The sequence below is a fragment of the Callithrix jacchus genome, chromosome 2 (genome assembly GCF_049354715.1).
Source record: "Callithrix jacchus isolate 240 chromosome 2, calJac240_pri, whole genome shotgun sequence".
Lineage (NCBI taxonomy): Eukaryota > Metazoa > Chordata > Mammalia > Primates > Cebidae > Callithrix > Callithrix jacchus.
The window spans coordinates 123,047,859-123,066,966 of record NC_133503.1 but is presented as its reverse complement, the minus strand read 5'-3'; the positions used below and the strand labels follow the sequence as shown (position 1 = coordinate 123,066,966).

At 36.4% G+C, this 19,108-nt stretch overlaps 1 long non-coding RNA gene across 1 annotated transcript in view; it reads left to right on the top strand.

Moving 5' to 3' along the window:
- LOC128931355 (uncharacterized) overlaps positions 1-19,108 on the top strand; it is a 162,730-nt gene that overhangs the window by 90,581 nt on the left and 53,041 nt on the right. The window lies entirely within an intron of this gene.

Genomic DNA, 19,108 nt, shown 5'->3' with positions numbered 1-19,108 from the left:
CATGAGATAAGCAATATCTTTATGGACAGTGTCCTGGTAACCAGGATGAAGTAGCAAAAGCAAAACAATTAAGATTTGGGAAAAATGGTCTCTGAACTCAGGTTCTTAATCTGAATAATGAGATTAATGATAAGAGCCTGGCCAATAGCAAAGGGTAGTTTTAAATATAGTTTCAAAACACAAGACAGCAAGTCATACATTCTGAAACCCTGTACAAATCTAGTGTTTATTTAACACTTATGCTTACACCATGTGGCATGCACATTTCCATATTCCTGGAACAAATCAGAGAACAAGAATGAAATTAATCTGTGCTCTTATGAAGCTCACATTCCAGCAGGGAAGACAGGCAACAAGCAATAGATGTTAAAAAAGAAAAAATTAAAGTAAATATCTCCATGTGTTAAAAGGAATAATTGTAATAAAAAGGTAGAGCCAGGTGAAGAGACTTAGGAGTATGGGTCTGGGGAGAGGACTGCAAAGTGAACTAGGAATGTCAGGTTAGAGTTAGTCTTTTTGTGAAGGTGACACTTGAGCAAAGCCTGGAAGGAGATGGAGGAACTGGGCTTTCAGATATCTGGTGGGGAGCACTGAAGGTCAAATAAACAGCCCTAAGATTAGGAGCACATTAACTGTGTAAGTTAGGGGAAGAGTGGTGACAGGTGGAATCAGAGGTACTGTGATCCAGATCTTAGAAAGCCCCATAAACCTTTGTAAGGACTTTGGCTTTTACTCACAGTAGAAGGTCATTGCAAGATTTCTGAATGTAATTTTGAAAAACGTTTTTTTTCCTTTGCCTGTTGCTAAGAAGAGATCGTAGGGGTGCTAAGACTATAAGAAGAGAAATGAGGTAGGAAGTGTTTGCAGTAATCCCAGAGGGGAATACGGCTTGGTCCAGGTAACAGTAGAGGTGGTGAGAAGTAAGTAATAAGCTTCTGAGTGTATTTTGATGGTGCAACCAAAAGAATTTTCTGATTGTTTGAATGTGGGGTATGAGAAAAAAAGAGGAGAGAAGATGACTTCAAGGTCTGGAGCTTGATTAACTGAGAGAGTGTGCAGGTTTGGGGCATGGGACAACATTAAGAGTTCGGTTTGGGATACATTAGATTTTAGATCTCTACTGCACCTCTGACTGTAGTTGTTGAGCAAATTAATGACATGAATCTGGAAATCAAGAAAGTCTAGAGGTGAAAATTTGGAAGCCATCAACATATATGTGGTATTTAAATCCATGAGACCAATCTTTTATGGTCTCATGGATTTAAGTAAAGTGAAATAGAGGAGGAGAAGAAGAGACCTAAGGACTGAGCCATGGGCAACTCTTATATTTGTTTGTTGGATAGAGGAGGAGGAACCAGCAGAGATGACTAAGAAGGAATAGCCACTAACACAGGAGAAAAATCGGGAGAACGTGGTGAACTAGAAGTGAAATAAAGCAAAAGTTTCAGGGAGGAGGAGCCAACTCTGTCAAATGCTAATGTTAGGTAGGTAAGATAGGAACCAAAATTGGCCAAAGATTTGACTACATGGTTGTGACTGTTAAGTCAGAGAGATTGGTCTGAACAGACAATGAAGGATAACAAGGATAGCACATATACAACCTCCAGGCCCATATTCTGAGGACTGTGGGGGAAAAAAACAGCAAATAACAACAACAACAACAACAAAAAACCCAATCATTACCTTAGAGACATTATAAGGAAAATTGGCTTTTCATTAGAGTAAAAAGGTGAAAAGAATGTTCAGGGAAGAGGTTAAGGATCTAGGAGATTTTTTGACTGCAGACCATGAATCCTAGAAGACACAGTGGAAGGAGTTCATGAATTGGGGAGTGGTGGGAAAGGGGTAAGAGGTCAAAACTGTACAGAACCCTGTGGGAATTCATGTGACAGATATAACAAGTGCCTGGGATTTGGGGCTTCCTTTGTTGACTGACAGGTCCACGAATAACAGGTATAATGTGGTTAGGCCTGGTAGATTCAAGAATAGCATATAGCAAAGCAGTAGCTGAGAGGAGATTGGCAAGTCTGGGTGTCTAGGCCTCATTCTGACCCCTGTTGGCAGAGGCCATAACGTATGTGGAAGCTGTAAATAGTTGCAATCCAAAATCATGAATTTGGCCTTGACATTTCTGGGTAGAGTGGACAGAGGAGGAGGAACCAGCAGATTCCTGAGGGATCTACTTGTTGCTGCAACTCACAATCTCTTCGTTACCCATGAGGAGAGTTAGAAAGCCTAGAGAAGACACAGGCATGCCCTCATTTAAGAGTTCCCTTTAGACCTCTCTGGAGAAAAAACAGGAATTTCCTTAAACACTCTAACTCTTCCTTGTGTCTTGTTGATGGGACTGAAGATTTCTAGGAAACCACATATTATTTCTACCATTTGGACCCAAAGGATGGGAGCCAAACACCTTAGAGAAAGTGTGGTCTCAAAAAGATATTTTAGTTGAATATATCCCCTAAAGAAATTGAATAGGGAGGTGTGGGATGGGAGAAGGGAAATAATATTCATTGAGTGCCTATTATATATCAAGTTACTAAACACATACGTTACATTTCATTTAATCTAGCAATGTTCTAGTTAAGTAGAAATGGTCACTCCTGTTATAAACACATTACACGCTTGAGCAGCTAAGTCTGGGATTTGATAGAAGGTCTAATTCTGTTACGAAAATTTTGACAGGATCATCTTCCATGCATAGTTCCATTCTTGCAGTGATATATACTGCTGTTAGTATATCTAATTCCAAATATTTTATGAGTTGCTATGCATTTTCAGTAATTATTCTAAAATGTCTAGTATCTAGGTTGATTTTTAATGTTTGTACATTGATTGATTTGTTAATTCGGTCTTTTTTTTTCCATTCAACAAATATGGGTGTTTACTATGTATCAAACACCATAAATTTCTTCCATTGCACTTTTTATTAGCTGTCCAACTTGGTTGATTGGATCTCATTTTATTTTCATCTTTAATTTAAACTTTTTTACATATCAATGCTAAATGTTAGAAATTCCTTAAATATTACAGAATCAGAGAAAAAAGTCCACCTTCAAAATAACTCCAATATTTTAAAATATTGGGTGTGTTATGTATTTATTTGGAACACTCAATATGATTTTACTTTTAAAAGTTTATTCACCTTTAATTTGTAAATGGGTTTATTTCTTCTACCAATTCACTAAAAACTCCAATGCAAGGATTAAGAGTTAGTGCTGTGATGTCAGGCAGACATGATTTAGAGTCCTGGCTCTACACATACTGACTGTGTAAATGTGGGCAAATTTCTGAAACTCTCTAAGTTTCGGTGTCATCCGTTAAATGTTAATAACAATAATACCTACTTTATAGTGTTCTTGTACAAACTAAAGATCATGTGTGAAAACCTTGGAGGACAGTACCTGAAACATATCAACATTTCGCTAAATGTTATCTAATATTATTACTATTATTTTTATTAATTCAAAACATTGTGGACAATATAAAAATAGATGATATTTGGTCCCTAGCACCAAGGAGTTTATAATTCAGCAGAGAAAATAAGATGTATACACATAATCACAGTAGGCAGTATAAATGCCATAAAAAAAGGTTAGATCAAAAACAGGAAGAAGAAATTGCTTCTTCCTTAAATAATCAGATAAGATTTTGGTTGAGGTTGACTGTTCAGTCACAGTTCTTTAATCAAACATTAGCTATATGTTGAGGGACAACAAAAGTGAATCTAAAGATTTAAGGGATGATACTGACAGTAGCCATCCAGCAAGGTCAATCCAAAGAAGAACTTTTGCATCCAGGGGCAAAGCCAGATTCCAATACCTGATTATGAGGATGAGAAGTTGCAAGAACTGAAAGGAATGAATTTCAGAATCAGAGTTATGAACCAAAGCCACATCAAAAGCTAGAGGAAGCATGTAAGACATCAAGATTTGTTGTGGACTCAGGTGCCAAAACCTATATTCAGTCCAACATTTCTTTACATAGATTTCCTTTTAAAAAAGCAAGAGCACACTTTCACAGCCACGCTGTCTCTTTTTTTAAAAGAAATCATTTGCCATTGGCCAGGCAGAGTCTTGGAAAGAAGATGTCTGTAGTAAGGGAAGTTTCCAAATGAGAGCAACAGGCAAGAATGCAGGGAGTGGGAAAATACGAGAACTGGTCATTCTCCTTTGTAGAACTTTGAGATTCACTCAAAAAGGAAAATTGTCTTTGTAAAGCAATAATTATTTGGGGGTAAGATTTTAGAAGTCAACTCACTGTTTGCCTTTGACTTACATTGTATTTCAGAGTTGCACTCTGTAAAGACGGTTTTGTGCCATTCTTTTAGCCTCCCTGCCCATTAGATGCTGTTATTTTTGTCTTGGGCTCATTAAACAAAGTACTGGCAGGGTATAGGCTCTGGCTTCCCTTGAAAGTGACTTCATCTATTGTAATCATGTTGTGCGATAATGTAACAGTAAGCTCTCTGTCAGAGCTCTGAGTCCTAAAATAGACCGGCAGGACCTCGCTTACTTAGCCTGAGCATGTCACTATTGTACTTTGGTTCTGACAGTGCTGGCAAGGAAACCCAGAGGTGGGGCTCAATCCGTTTGTTCTCATCTCAAAGAACTTATAATATAGTAGAAGCACTCCCAAAGGAAGCAAATGCTCATATAGAGCCCAGACTTTATTTCAAAGACACGAGACACAAAGACTGCCTAGTTACACAGGAAAGAGAAGCCCACTTTAGAGGCCGGGTTGCCTCCTGGTTAAGAGCACAGAGTCAGACCAACTTGGGCAGAATTCTATGTCCACCACTAGGAACCACAGATAAACTAATTATCCTCTCAAAACCTTTGTTCCTCATCTATAAGACAGAGAATTGTAACACCTATCTCAGAGCGTTATTGCTGAAAGGATATATAATGTAATATATACAAAGCATTCAGCTCTTAGCTTGGCACATAGTAAACATTCAACAGATTGCTGCTGTCATTCATTCATAGACCCAAGAATTCCATATTGCAAAAGAAGACAATTACCCAATACATATCTATTTTTAAGGTTGAAGTTTCATACTAAACTAGTCTAAACAAGAGTTAATTGCATACCAAGACTGATGAAAAATATGAGTTAAGAATTAGTAAGGTTAGCAGAGTATGTCCCAGGAATAAGATTACCAAAGGTTGAAGGGCCCGTATAAGCTCTCTGTGGTCACTCTGTGATGATCTCTGCCCTATTCTTGAAACTTCATGTCCCCACAGCCCTGTAGCACTTTTCCACTGGCAAAGAGAGCTAACAGTCCTGGCACTTTGAATTAAAGGTCATTGAACTGTTAAGTCCCAGTCTCCTCAGACCAGGAGAACAGACCTGGGCATCTAAAACAAGTATGTGATACCACACTCTTAAAAGAGATACTCAATACTCATTATCCAGTGATATCAATTATTGAAATAAAAAGAAGAGTTGATGGATTTTTTTAAAGCCACTGAACACAAAGAAGGGCATGCAAGATAGATGAAGTGATCAGCATCACCTAGGTACTTGTCAAAAACGCACACTTTCTGGACTTCCACTGAATCAGAGCTTCTGAACACATGGAGTCTCAGAACCTGTATTTTAAACAAGCACACCCATGTGCATCGGGTCTAGGTGATCCTTGTAACACACTTTGAGGATCACTGGTTTAAGTAAAGCCTACAAATGCTGGGGAAAATCTGGAGGGAGTTTTACCTACAAGGCCACCCAAATGACTGAAGCCATTAAAAATACAAATAAAGCCTATTTTAGCTAAAGCAATGTGGATTAGGAAAGAGATGTGTTCTTTAGTAAGCTAGAAGTCAATTTTACTATTATTTAGAATGGTGAAAGATATTTAATTAATTTGGCTGTAACACCTTTTTGGATACTACTGCAGCGGTTTCTGAGACATGTCAGTTTTATTCACAAGGAGCAATAATATAAGACAATTTATTTTTCTAGGCCATTCATGCTTTAATGTATCCACTATTTATCAGTTCTTTGCAATGCAAGTAGTAAAAAGCAAATTAAAACAAATAAGAAATAAGAGCCGAAAAAGTAGTCCTCTTTTTCTCTGTGATTAAAATTAAAATTCTAGCCGGAAATAATATTTCTGTAAGCTTTGAGGCAGAGCAATTTGCATCTTCTGGCTTTTTTCCCTGTTCATTTCACCGCTGTTATTGGTATGACGTTATTTAAATAATTTTTTTCAAGATCACCATGTGTTTATTATGAGGATTTCATTTTAATTGCTTGAATACAATCTTATGCTTCAGCCAGAACACAAGATGGTATAATAGATGACAGTATTAATTATCATTATTTGTGAGTGAAATCTGGGCGCTGATTTAGATAGGGCAAGGGGAGCAATGATATTTTTCCTTAAAAACAATCACATTTCTGTGATTTTGTACTTGCTTTATGGGGTTGAGGATTTTTTTTAAGTGTAATGATAAAATATTGTGATAGATGGCAGTTCTTCTCTCTTAATTGCACTAAAAGCAAAACACTTACTCCTAAGGAATAGCTGTGGCTTATACAAATACAAATCTTTTTCTTTTCAATATAGAGTAAGCCACTCTCCATTTAAAGGATCAGTTCGTGTACAATCACAGTCCCTGGTAGTCTGCCAAACACAATAGGGCATTAATTAACATGTGCTAGGAGATTCATCAACATGCACAGTGGTAGCATGCAATTGGAGCCTTTTTTTCCTCCCCTTTCCTCTCTACGTTGGCAGAATTCATGAAAGATCTACTCTAGTATGTAAATCAGTTCTTGCTAAATGCCTTGTAATGGAGTTCCTTTATTTTTCAAAGCTGTTGTCAGAACTACTCACATACCCTAGAAAGACACTTACTCTGTCTCTTTCTCATGTTTAAAATCCAACTACAGTGGGCAAAAATAACATATTTGTTTACTTGTCATGGAGTCTGCACTGTAAATAAATCATCTGATAAATTACTTCCCAAAAAAGAACAGAACGAGATTCATTTCCTTTAATGTTGTACCGGTGGGGATGGCAGAATTATTCTCCCTGTTAGCCCAGGGTGACAGTACGCTGGCCTGCTAACCTACCTGAGTGTTGAGAGAAGCACTGAATTTAGCGTCTACCACCTGGCATGAGCAAGTGAAAAAAATGAGGAGTAAATTTGATTTAAATTTGTTCTCAGTTGGGTCTTTGGTCTTTCTTACCTTGCCAAACCCACACAGACTGACTTCAGTACCTTTTGCATGTTCTTTGGGATCGAGATATGGATTAATAACTCAGACCTGTAAGAACCAGACTTTGAGCAATAGAAAATTCGTCCTCTGGAAGTAAAGAAAATTCGTGCTCTAGAAGTAAAGAAAATAGAATCAAGGAAATAGAAACTTGTATCTTTATTTTCTAATTCTGAAAAATGCATACATGTTTCAATTTAATTTGAGTGGTAGACTGTGTAATTTGTGGCTAGTTCTTTTTTAAAAAATGAAATAATATATGTAAAGTGCTTAGCAAAGTACCTAAAGTAAATGCCTAGTAAATGGCAGTAGAAATTATCCTTGGAGGTGGTGTTAGAGGTGTTATTATTATCATTTATTGTCTTTTATAGCCTGGAAATCACTAGTATTATAAAAAGTACAATGCAACTTTTATGTTTTAATCATTTTCAATATATATCAATAAAAGGCTTAGTTTTAGCATGTAGAGGAGATGTAGAATCTGAAGGTTCAATTTCATCGTCTCAGCTGTTCCGTAAATGTGTGTCCTTTACATGACTGCTTAAAGAGAGGCAGTTTAGTGATTCAGATGTCTTTAGAGTTATGCACACCTGGTTTCCATCTCAATTCTACCATCGTGTGACCTTGAGCCAATTATTTAACTGCACCAAGGCTCAGGCTCAGTTTCCTCTTTTGTAAAATAGAAATAATGGTTGTAAAGATCCAATGAGATGACATGTGTCAAACATTTGACAGTATCCTTGCACACAGAAATGACTCAATCATTGGAAGAGACACACTCTTAATATACCAAAAATGTTCCTTTTCCTATGCTGGAAAACACAGGGAATATTCTTTAATCTCCATCAGGGGTGCAACTGCTGTCTTTTCCTCTCAAAAAGCAGGTTCTCCTTCCTGCTAATGCTCAGAGCAGCTGAGAAAACAAGCCATCTAGAAGCAGTCTATGTTGTTGCCTTCTTCTAATTGTTCCCTGACATTAACATTAGTATGTCATCAGTAGTCAATGAGAGTCAGATAATTAAAGCGGATTTCATTTAAAATAAAAGCAAAACCAATCACTTTTAGTGAATAGAAAATTCTGAAAAATTAAAATTTAAAAGTGAAAAATTATCTATATAAATATGTTTTTCTCTTACTGGATATTTTGGGGAAAATAGGAAAACACCTCTGTTTTATATGCTTTCATTCTATCATGAATTTCAGCATATTTATTTAAAAAATTTTTTTGAAATGATAGACTATTTGTGGCAGTATTCATACTATATTTCCTTAAAATATGAAAAATTACTTATATCATATAAGCGGTTTTTCACTGAGAATATTTTTTGGCTATTAATACATATGTTTTGGCATGTTTCCATGGATCCATTTCTTCCTAAAGCTCTATTTACATTATATTTGATTTGTGAGATAGTAGAGCATTTATACCTCAGATTTACTTTTATCTATAATAAGAATTACAGGGTAATTTTACTATATTGAATTTAAACGGATTCAAAATATGACTGAACTTGGATTTTATTTGAAAAAGAGGTTTAGCATTGTAGTCTATGTTTCTGATCCTCAGCTGTCATCAGTATGGGGAAGTAAAGTTAGTTCCATAGGAGAAAACTTTCGAAGGAAGACCGTTATTCTTTTATGAGAAAATAGAGTGTCCATTATGCTTTATATTTATTATTTCATTTTTTATACTAAATTTATTTATTTTACTTTATTTTTATTTATTATTAATATTATTTTTATAGAAAAACATAATTATATATATTTATGGAGTACAAGGTGATGTTTTTATATATCTATTCAATGTGGCATAATGAACTTAAACTAATTACCATATTCATCACATCACTTATCTAACTTTTTTAATGGTGAGAGATTCGAAATTTACTCTCTAAATTATTTTGAAATATATAATAGATTATTCTGACTATAGATACAGTATAATAATATATACAGTATAATAATATATACATATACAGAATATATATTACTGAATATATGTACATACTGAATATAAGTATATTACTGACTATATGTATATGACACACCCTGCTGTGTGATGCATCTCAAAACCTATTCCCCTTGTCTATCTAAGCTTTGTACCCTTTGATCAACAATTTGCCATTCCCTCTCTCCTCTTTCTTTTTCCCTGAGTCTCTGGAAACCATCATTCTATACTCTACTTTATAGATTCCACACATAAGTGAAATCATCTGGTATTTATCTTTCAGTGCTTGGCTTGTTTACTTATCATAATGTCCTCCAAATTTATCCATGTTATCACAAATGACAGAATTCCCCCCTTCTTGAAGGTCGAATAGTATTCCATAGTGTGTATACACATTTTCTTTGTCCATCCATCTACTGTTGAATACTTAGGTTGTTACCATATCTTGACTATTGTGAATAATGCTGCAATGAACATGGAGTGTGGATATTTCTTCAATATATTGACCAGTTTCATGTATATATACCTAGAAGTGGAATCACTGGGTTGTATGGTAGTTCTACTTTAAATTTTCTAAGGAACCTCAATTCTATTTTCTATGATGGCTCTATTAATTTATATTCCCACCAATAATGTATAAGGATTGCTTTGTTTCTGGATCCTCTCCAACACTTTTAAATAAAAGCTATCCTAACAAGAGTGAAGTTATCTCATTGTGGTTTTACTTTACATTTCCCTGATTAGTCATACTCAGCATTTTTAAGTGTATCTATTGGCATTTATATGTCTTCTTTTCAGAAATGTCTGTTCAGGGCCTTTGCCCATTTTTAGTTAGATTATTTGTTTTCCTTCTGAGTTGTTTGAGCTTCTTACATATTTTGGATATTGACCCCTTATTAGATGGATGATTTGCAAATATTCCCCCCCATTCAGTCAGTTGTATCTTTACTCTGTTGGCTATTTCCTTTGCTGTTTAGAAACTTTTTTGTCTGAAGTAATCCCATTTATCTATTTTTGCTTTTGTTGCTTGTGACAACAAAAAAACTTAGAAAAGGCCACAAAAAAATAGTAAAAGAATGAATAAGACATAGTATTTGCTGGCACAACAGGTGACTCTAGTCAAAAATAATTTAATTGTACATTTAAAAATAAGAGTATAATTGAATCATTTATAATACAAACAAGAAACGCATGAGGTGATGAATCCTCCATTTACCCTGATATGACTATTATGCAATTGCATGCCTGTATCAAAATAGCTCATGCAACCCATAAATATATACATATACTATGTGCCCACAAAAATTAAAATTAAAATAAATATATGATACTTGAAAAGATACAATATATTGATAAGAGCAGACGTTAAATGTTCTCAACATCAAAAACAACCATGTTAAATATATGAGGTAACACATATATAAAGTACTTGATTCAGCCATTCCATAATATCAAAATATGTTGTACATCATAAATGTATATACTTTTTATTTTTGTCAATGAAACAATAAATTTTAAGAAAAGATCATATTCAAAAACCCAATGTTGTGAAGCTTTTCTCCTATATTTTCTTATTAGTAGTTTTACAATTTCAGATCTTTAGTCCATTTTGAGTTAATTTTTGAATACGGTACAAGATAAGGGTTATTTTTATTCCTCTGCATGTGGATACCCAGCTTCCCAACACTATTTATTGAAGAGACTGTCTTTCCCCATTGTGTGTTATTGGCACTTTTGTCAAAAATCTGTGTACTATTAATGCATGCATTTATTTATGGCTTTTCTATCCTGTTCTATTGGTCTATATATCTGTTTATATTCTAGTACAATGCTGTTTTGATTGTAATCTCTTTATAATATGTTTTGAAATCAGGACCTATGACACCTCCAGCTTTGTTCTTTTTGCTCAAGATTATTTTTGGCTATTTGGGGTCTTTTGTGATTACACACAAATGTAAACATTGCTTTTTTCATATCTGTGAAAAAAATGACATTAGAATTTTGACAGGGATTGCACAGAATCTGTAGATCACTTTAATAATACAGACATTTTCATAATATTAATTTTTCCAGTCCATGAACACAGGCTGTCTTTCCATTTATTTATGTTTTCTTCATGTTGGTTCATTTTAAAGAAGTAGATAGATAACCGCCCATGGCCTCAAGGAGCTCAGTTCCTTGTTGAGACTGGTCAGACATACATGGAACTTACTTATTGTTAGAGGATACAGAAATTTTAGCATGAGTGGTTTTTCTATTGATACCATGGTAAGACATTTGTCTATACAAACCTTCTGAAATTGCAATTTTGGTGTTAATAGAAGAGATAATTGGTTAAGATCAACAAAAGCTTTTTTTTTTCTTGACTGGAGAAAGGCCAGAAAAAGAGCCCTTTTAGAGCATAACTGAGTCTCAATGAATTTGGGCTAAAGAGAGATAGGAATTGAGTGGACGAAAGTGAGAGCAGCAAAACTTGGACTTTCTCCGCTCTGACTGCTGCTGTTTCTTGATAAAGAGATGGTTTTGGTCATCCAAGTTATTTATAATTTCCTGCTTGTATTAGTGTTTGCTGATAATATTTATTTATTATAAATACTACTGTGGAGTTTACTGTATGCCAGGTACCTCTCTGGTTACCTTATAACTACTAACTTATTTAATCTTCAAAACAACCATATGAGTCATGAATCATTGTTAACGTCTCCATTTTATAGGTCAGTATCCTGCAGCACTGAATGATTAAGTAACTTGCTTAAGTTCTTTTAGCTAGAAAGTAATTGGGCTGGGATTGCAGCTCCAGACAGTTTGGCTCCAATGTCTGTGCTCTTATCCAGTTGCTGAACCATGCTGCATCTCCATCGAACTGCTCTAGTCTTTCTGTCAGGGAAAAATAAAATTGAGTAGAAGGAGAAGATGGGTGGCAGAAGAGAGTCCCTAGAAACCTGTCACCTATTCAAGGCCACCAGACTACATATCTGGCATCCTTGCAAGTCCAAAGGTGAGGCTATGGCTGATTACAGCAAACTTGTATTAATTCAACAAGCAACAACCAGAATTCAACAACATTAATTAATTGACTGGAGATTAAATTCTTCCCAATTATTTGGTGTTTTGTTAAAGAATGCATAACATCTAATCAATTAAGGACCACCAGTGACTTTGAATTACATGTCATTTTGAATAAATCAGCACTGATTTAACAAAGCTTACTTATAATAAGTTATTAATGGTTATATCTTTGATGGTATAAAAAAATCATTATTGATACCAGTTTATTTTAAAAGCGCTGTGATTGGAAGCAATTGCCAAGACTTCTTCTTGTTCTTTAAGGATCTTGGAGAACAAATGATTAAGTAGCCAAGTGTTTGAGCTATCATCTTTGCTTCTCAGTGGATTAACTAATCAGCTTTAGTCCCTTCCTCCTTATGACTTACAAGGAAATGAGAAGGAAAAGAAATGCAAACAGCCCCAGGAGAATAATCTCCATGATTTTTGAAAACCCTTGGTCTCTGAATATTTCCCACTGCTAACATACAATATGAATGGAGAAGGCCCAATAATCTTCCATGCATTTGTAGGTCTGTGTGTGTTGGATCTGTGTTCCAAATAACTCTGCCAACAATCAATGACATAACACTTACACAAGAAATGCCACTTCAAAAGTAAGACATCATAATCTTAAGACAATTTAACTTTCTTGGATAGCTAACTTGCTTTCTGAGCAAGGATCACTAAGTTAGAATTAAGACTATGAAGCTCAGAAAAAAATGAAATTCTGTATCTCATTAAATTATCAGGCTTGCCACGTGGTAAGAACCTCTTTTTGCCTCCTTTCCTTCTCACTTACCTAGCCACACAAGCACATGTGCACACACACATCAATACACATTCACATACAGATGTTGCATTTATAAACCACAACACTCAGCCAGAAGAACTGGCAGCAGCTGACTTTTTTTTGTCTACTCTGGTATCTATTTGTCTCATTTTTCTTCTCACCACCAGAGAGGACAAACCCATCAGCAATTACATTGACTGATTTGGTTTTTCTAAAAAATTCGCCTGCTTGGAACTAAAGTCACTGCTTGGGCAATGATGTCAGTGCTGCCTTTGACCGCTTTAGGGGCTTCCCTTTTTGCTCCCTCCTTTCCAGAATTCCCTCACTGCATTCCCTACATTCCTTCATGAATCCCTTCCTGTTGGAGTGGGGCTTTCAGCCTTCTCCTCTGTGACATAAAAGTTCACATTTCTTATTAACCCATTGCCACTCTGACACATTTTGGTGCAAGACTTTTTTATAATTTCTATTAAGTGTAAATTGCTGTATGGCTCACAGGGGACACAAGCTAATTTGCAAATTCAGCATTCCTCAGTGGCCACTCCTATCAATAGGGTCAATGAGCTATTGTGCTTGATGAGTGAGTGAGTGAGGGGATAAGTGAGTGAAAGAGCAAGGGGCACTGTCCTTTCTCTTAATATATTTAGTATTTACCTAATGGGTGCTGAAATGAGCATAGTTTTAAAACTTCTAAGAGGTCAATACAGAGAGAGCTCAAAAATGAGATGAAGTACAGAGCCTTGTGGCTACTTGCAGACACAGTGATGGTGTGTTAGAAAACAAAATTTGTGGGCTTTACTTATATTAGAGGCACGTGACAGATGTTGGCACAAATTATTTAGTTCTCTAAATGGAATTTACCTTAATACTTATAAATTAGAAGAAGAAATGACAGTAGTATTTTTTTTTGTTGAGACTTTTTAAACTAATTATTTTTAAGATGTCTGTAGCAATCATCTTTGACACTTTGTTTTTTATTTTTTATTTTACTTTAAGTTCTGGGACACATGTGCAGAATGTGCAGGTTTGTTACATGTGCCATGGTGGTTTGCTGTACCTATCAACCCATCATCTAGGTTTAAGCCCCATATGCATTAGATATTTGTCCTTATGCTCTCGCTCCCCTTGACTCCCAACCCCCAACAGGCCCAGATAAAGTGTTGCTCTGTCACCCAACCTGGAGTGCAGTGGCACAATCTTGGCTTACTGCAACTCTGCTTCCTGGGTTCAAGCAATTCTCCTGCCTCAGCCTTTTGAGCAGCTGGGATTACTGGTGCCTGCCACCATGCCCAGCTATTTTTTTTTTTTTTGTATTTTTAGCAGAGATGAGGTTTCACCATGTTGGCCAGGTTGATCTCAAACTCCTAACCTTGTGATCCACCCACCTTGGCCTCCCAAAGTGCTGGGATTACAGGTATGAGCCACTGTATCCAGCCGGTGTTTGGTTTTCTGTTCCTGTGTTAGCTTGCTGAGAATGATGGCTTCCGGCTTCATCCATCTTTGACATTTTTAAATGATTCATTTGTTGATTCCAAAACTTTAGAATACTGCTGTTTAAATCTCCGATGATAAATGTTTTATTGTCATTCTTTGGTTAAATATGCACTATTAAAGAACATAGGAGAAGCTCAATGGAGTCTAGTCTCCCATTGACATTCACAGGCTTTATATGTCTAAGATCCATCAAGGTTAATGAAAGTTACCTCTGCAATTCCTCAGGCACTTGTGGGAGAATAGATCATTTAATTTCTATTCAGATGGCATCCCCACATGGAGTACCTGATCTGTTGGAGAAGTAAAAGACACAAGTTGGATGAACTGGAAACTGACACGCACAGTGGGTCATGTAAAATTGAAATTAACTTTTCTATTTGTCATCCTCCTAATTAATATTATGTGACCAAACTACCAGAATGAAATATTATTTAAATCTTTTTCACCCATTGGAAAATTTACTCTGCCCTCATAAAGCATAGTGAATTGAGGCAGAGGCAAAATTTAAGGACAATCACTAACAGAGAACAAAATAAGATTTATTTTTGGAAATCACAGGAGTTTCAAGTTTCAAATGAAAAGGCCAAATCATCTGCTCCTGGCTTTATATTATTGAATGTCATATTTCAACATGTTTACTATTCATCCCCAGTCATTTGAGCTTAGTTATTATGAATGAAAACTGTGCTCCCTGCAGGATGTGCCCCTCACAGGGAGTAAACACTGGGTTGGAAGGACCATTAATTTGATTTTATATGAAAACAAAACAAAAAATTATTGTAAGTGATCTCACTTGGTGTTTCAGCAGAAAATACGACTTACAAATGATACCTATAAAGTAAATATAAAAATACATTGCAATCTTTGCAATCTCTGAAACCTACCAGTCAAGACAGAGGAGCTGGTTTCCAAGTTTATCTGAGACCCTCACTACCCCTGGGAAGCCTCATCTAATTTGATCTCCACCACACCTCCACCTTACCAGCTACCCTCTCTGTTTCTCTACCTCCTCTTTAGCCACTCTGGTTCCTTTCTATTCTTTCAACACCCACAACACCTTCTATCAGGACCTCTGTACTTGTGATTTCTTCTGTCCAGAAGGCTTCTCCTCCTGTATCTGCAGGGTGCCCTCCAACAATTGACTTCACATTTTTTATTTAAATGTTGTTTCATCAAAGGTATGTTTTCTGATTATCATTTATAAAATAACACCTTATCACCTTCCACCCCCTTCCACTACTTTATTCTTTATTTTTATTCCTATCATGTATCAACAGAGGGTATATACTTATCTTTTGTTACTGTTTCCTTCTCCCTACACCACTACTGAAATGTAAGACACGTGAGGGCCAGTTTTGTTTGCTTCTGCTTCCTCAGCTTCAGAAGAGTCCCTGACCCATAGTGGGTCCCCAGTAAATATACATTGAGTGAATGAATAAAGAGGTTCTCTTTTGGCCCATTTCTAACAGCAGCACAGTTAATAACAGAAACTTGATTTTGCAGCTTGAGACCAGAGTTTAAATTAAGACTTCATAATTTATGAGTTATGAAACATGGAGCAAGATAAATGACATCTCCTTGAGTTTCATTCTCCATATCTGTAACATCATTATAGTAACACCTATCTTACTGAGGTATCTAAAAATATAAGTCAGTGTCTATTATGGAGTCACTATTGAAACCCTTCATGACATAGTAAATGTAAATTCTCTTTTATAATGTGTGGAGTTTAAGAATCATCATATTTAAAAATTTTTATTTTTCTAAAGCAAATAAAACTGCTTCAAGTTCCTTCTTAATTGAATGGAGAGAAAATGTTTCTAGTAGTGACATTAGAGATAATATGAGAATCTACTCCTTAGGTTATGTAAGAATTCTGGGTCCTACACATTCCAGGTTGTTCTAGGGGGCATCCTCTGGTCTCCAGTCCATATTGTCTACCCTAATAGATTCATTGTCTGAGACAGCAAGGTCTCGGGTGGCTCCATTGTTCCAAATTGAAGACTTAAGGCATTGTGTCCACCCTCTCCAGGTCTTACCATAAGTGCTTCCATCTGAGGTCCAGCCACCTCTCTATGATGTTGCATGGAGCCAAAGCCCTGGTCCTTTCATCTGCAGAACTGGCAGGACCCTAGTTCCTTCCTTCCGCTATCTCCAAAAAAACGAACTCTCTCTAAACCTTTCTTACTTCTCCAATCAGCTCTCTTAATCCTTGGAAGTGGGGAGTGGGTCTTCTCTGTCGATAAATATAGCCCCATCATTTCTAAGAGAATGGGTTTTTCCAAACCAAAGTACTAGGTGTTGATTATCTTTGGATCTCTGGAAATTTGACAACATCTAAGGCACAGAAAGACAAGAACTAGGCAGTTTTTGCAGAATCTGTGAAGGGAAATAAACATATCAGTAATAATAGAGCACACATTATTCTATTCATTATGCTGCTAAAATGGAATTTAATCAGGATTCTTGAGAGTGGAGGTAATACACTAGAATGCTCTTCATCTCAATCATATTAAACATCCTATAAAGAAAGTTTTAATTTAGCTTAGAATTTTTGTATGTTTAAGTATCAGGTGCTTTCTATAACCAAAGGAGTAAAATCAAGCAATACGAGTCAGAACACCAACCATAAAACCGAATTTATGGACCTGAGATTTATCAGAGTAATTGCTGAAACTCTTCCCTGAGTTCCTTTTTTCTTTAGGTAGCTGCTATGAAGCTTGCTACTTCTAGTCAGGTTTTCTTTCTTTCAGTGATTCTGTTACTTTAGTCACCTTATGTTTTCAAGTTCTGGGCGCAAATCTACCCCACAAATATTAACTTTCTGTGGCATCAGAGAATGACAGCCAATGGCAGGGCTATTGATATTGTTGCTACTTTTTCCTTTTTCCCCACTCTCCATGGAGAGTGAAGAAAAGCTTCCTTTGGTGGTTCCCAAGCCTGGTACTTGAAACTTCTCCTAGCAGATGAAATCTTTCTCACACTCTCACATTTCTTATCTTAATCCTGTAACTCAGTCAGGAGACCTTGACAGACTCCCTACCTCTAGACCAGCGATCCCCAACCTTTTTGGCAGCAGGGACTGGTTGTGTGGTATGTGTGGTGGGCAGTGTTTCAAGATGAAACTGTTCTATCTTAGATCACCAGGCATTAGTTAAATTCTCATAGGGATTCCACAACCTAGATCCCTCTCATGAGCAGTTCATAATAGGGTTCAGGCTCCTATGAGAATCTATGCCACTGCTCATCTGACAAGAGGCAGAGCTCTGGTAATAATGCTTACCCGAAAGCCACTCACCTGCTGTGCAGCCCAGTTCCTAACAGGCCGCAGGCTGGTGTGTTGGGACCCCTGCTCTAGAGAGAACAGGTGTGTGTGTGTGTGTGTGTGTGTGTGTGTGTCCCTTATTCTTTAGGGACTGGGGCTTTCTCAAGGCAATTCTTTATCTACATCCAGCTCATACCCAAATTCAGGCCTTCTGAACCAGAAGATCCCTGCTACATTTCTTTGTGTTTGTTTAATAGTCTGCTATTTATTTAAAAATTGTTTTGAATAGATTATCTTTAAATCTCTCAAGAATCTCACATTATAGACAGTTTTGTTGTTTTTATTTTACAAAAGAGGAACATAGGGTTTAGTGAGATTAAATGTTTTTCTCCAAGTAAGAGCCAGTAAGCGCTAACTGGATCTCAAACTCAGGTCAACTGACTACAGATCCTTGCCTCTGGCCCCTACGCAACAGATCTAGGATTCTGACTTATATTTCACTTTCAAGAAGAGGATATTATTCATAACAGCTACTCAATAAATAATTGTTGGTTTATTTATCCCATTCACATAGGCCAGACCATATGTTTTGGAACTAGTTTAGAAGGCAAGAACTTGGAGATTACATATAAATTTTACCGGGTAAACCCATACCTAATAAAATGTAATCAGAGGGCAGAAGGCTTCTGAATTATTCTATGTGAACTTCCTGCTATTGGTGATGCTGTGATTGACTAAGAGGCAGTGGGGAAGGCATAGTAGAAGCCATTATGACAGAGATAAATGTATTAACAGACTGCAATTCCAACTTTGCCCTTCCTTCTAATAAGTTTAGAGCAGCTTTTCCTACTTAGCTATACCCACCTCCTCTCACTTCCTTTCTTGCCACTTACCAGAAAATAATGATTCCTGTGGTTTTCCCTAGCAGAATTAAAATAGTGGGCAAAGAACAATCCACTCATAGAGGCAGAAGGAAAGGGAAAAAGAAAGAGTGAGAACCAGAAAGGGGTGGGAAGTGGGAATCTTGCAAAAACAATCTGGAGGAAGCAACTCAGAAGATTGGTCATGGCAAGAATGAGATGTGTTGATAATGTATCTAGCAGGAGAATGTAATATGGATAATACAGTTCTCTGGATAAGAGAGCAAAAGATTCCAGAGGCTTAGAGGTGTCAAGAATTAGAAAAATTCATGGGGCTTCTAAGAAGAATGACATTTCCATCCCCATCAGATGTGTGTTCTGGAGACTTAAATAGATATAGAAATTCCTAGTTGAACTACATTTCTTTGAAAGCAAAATAAGTTTATAACTGAACGTAGGTGCCCAGATTTAGGAATGTT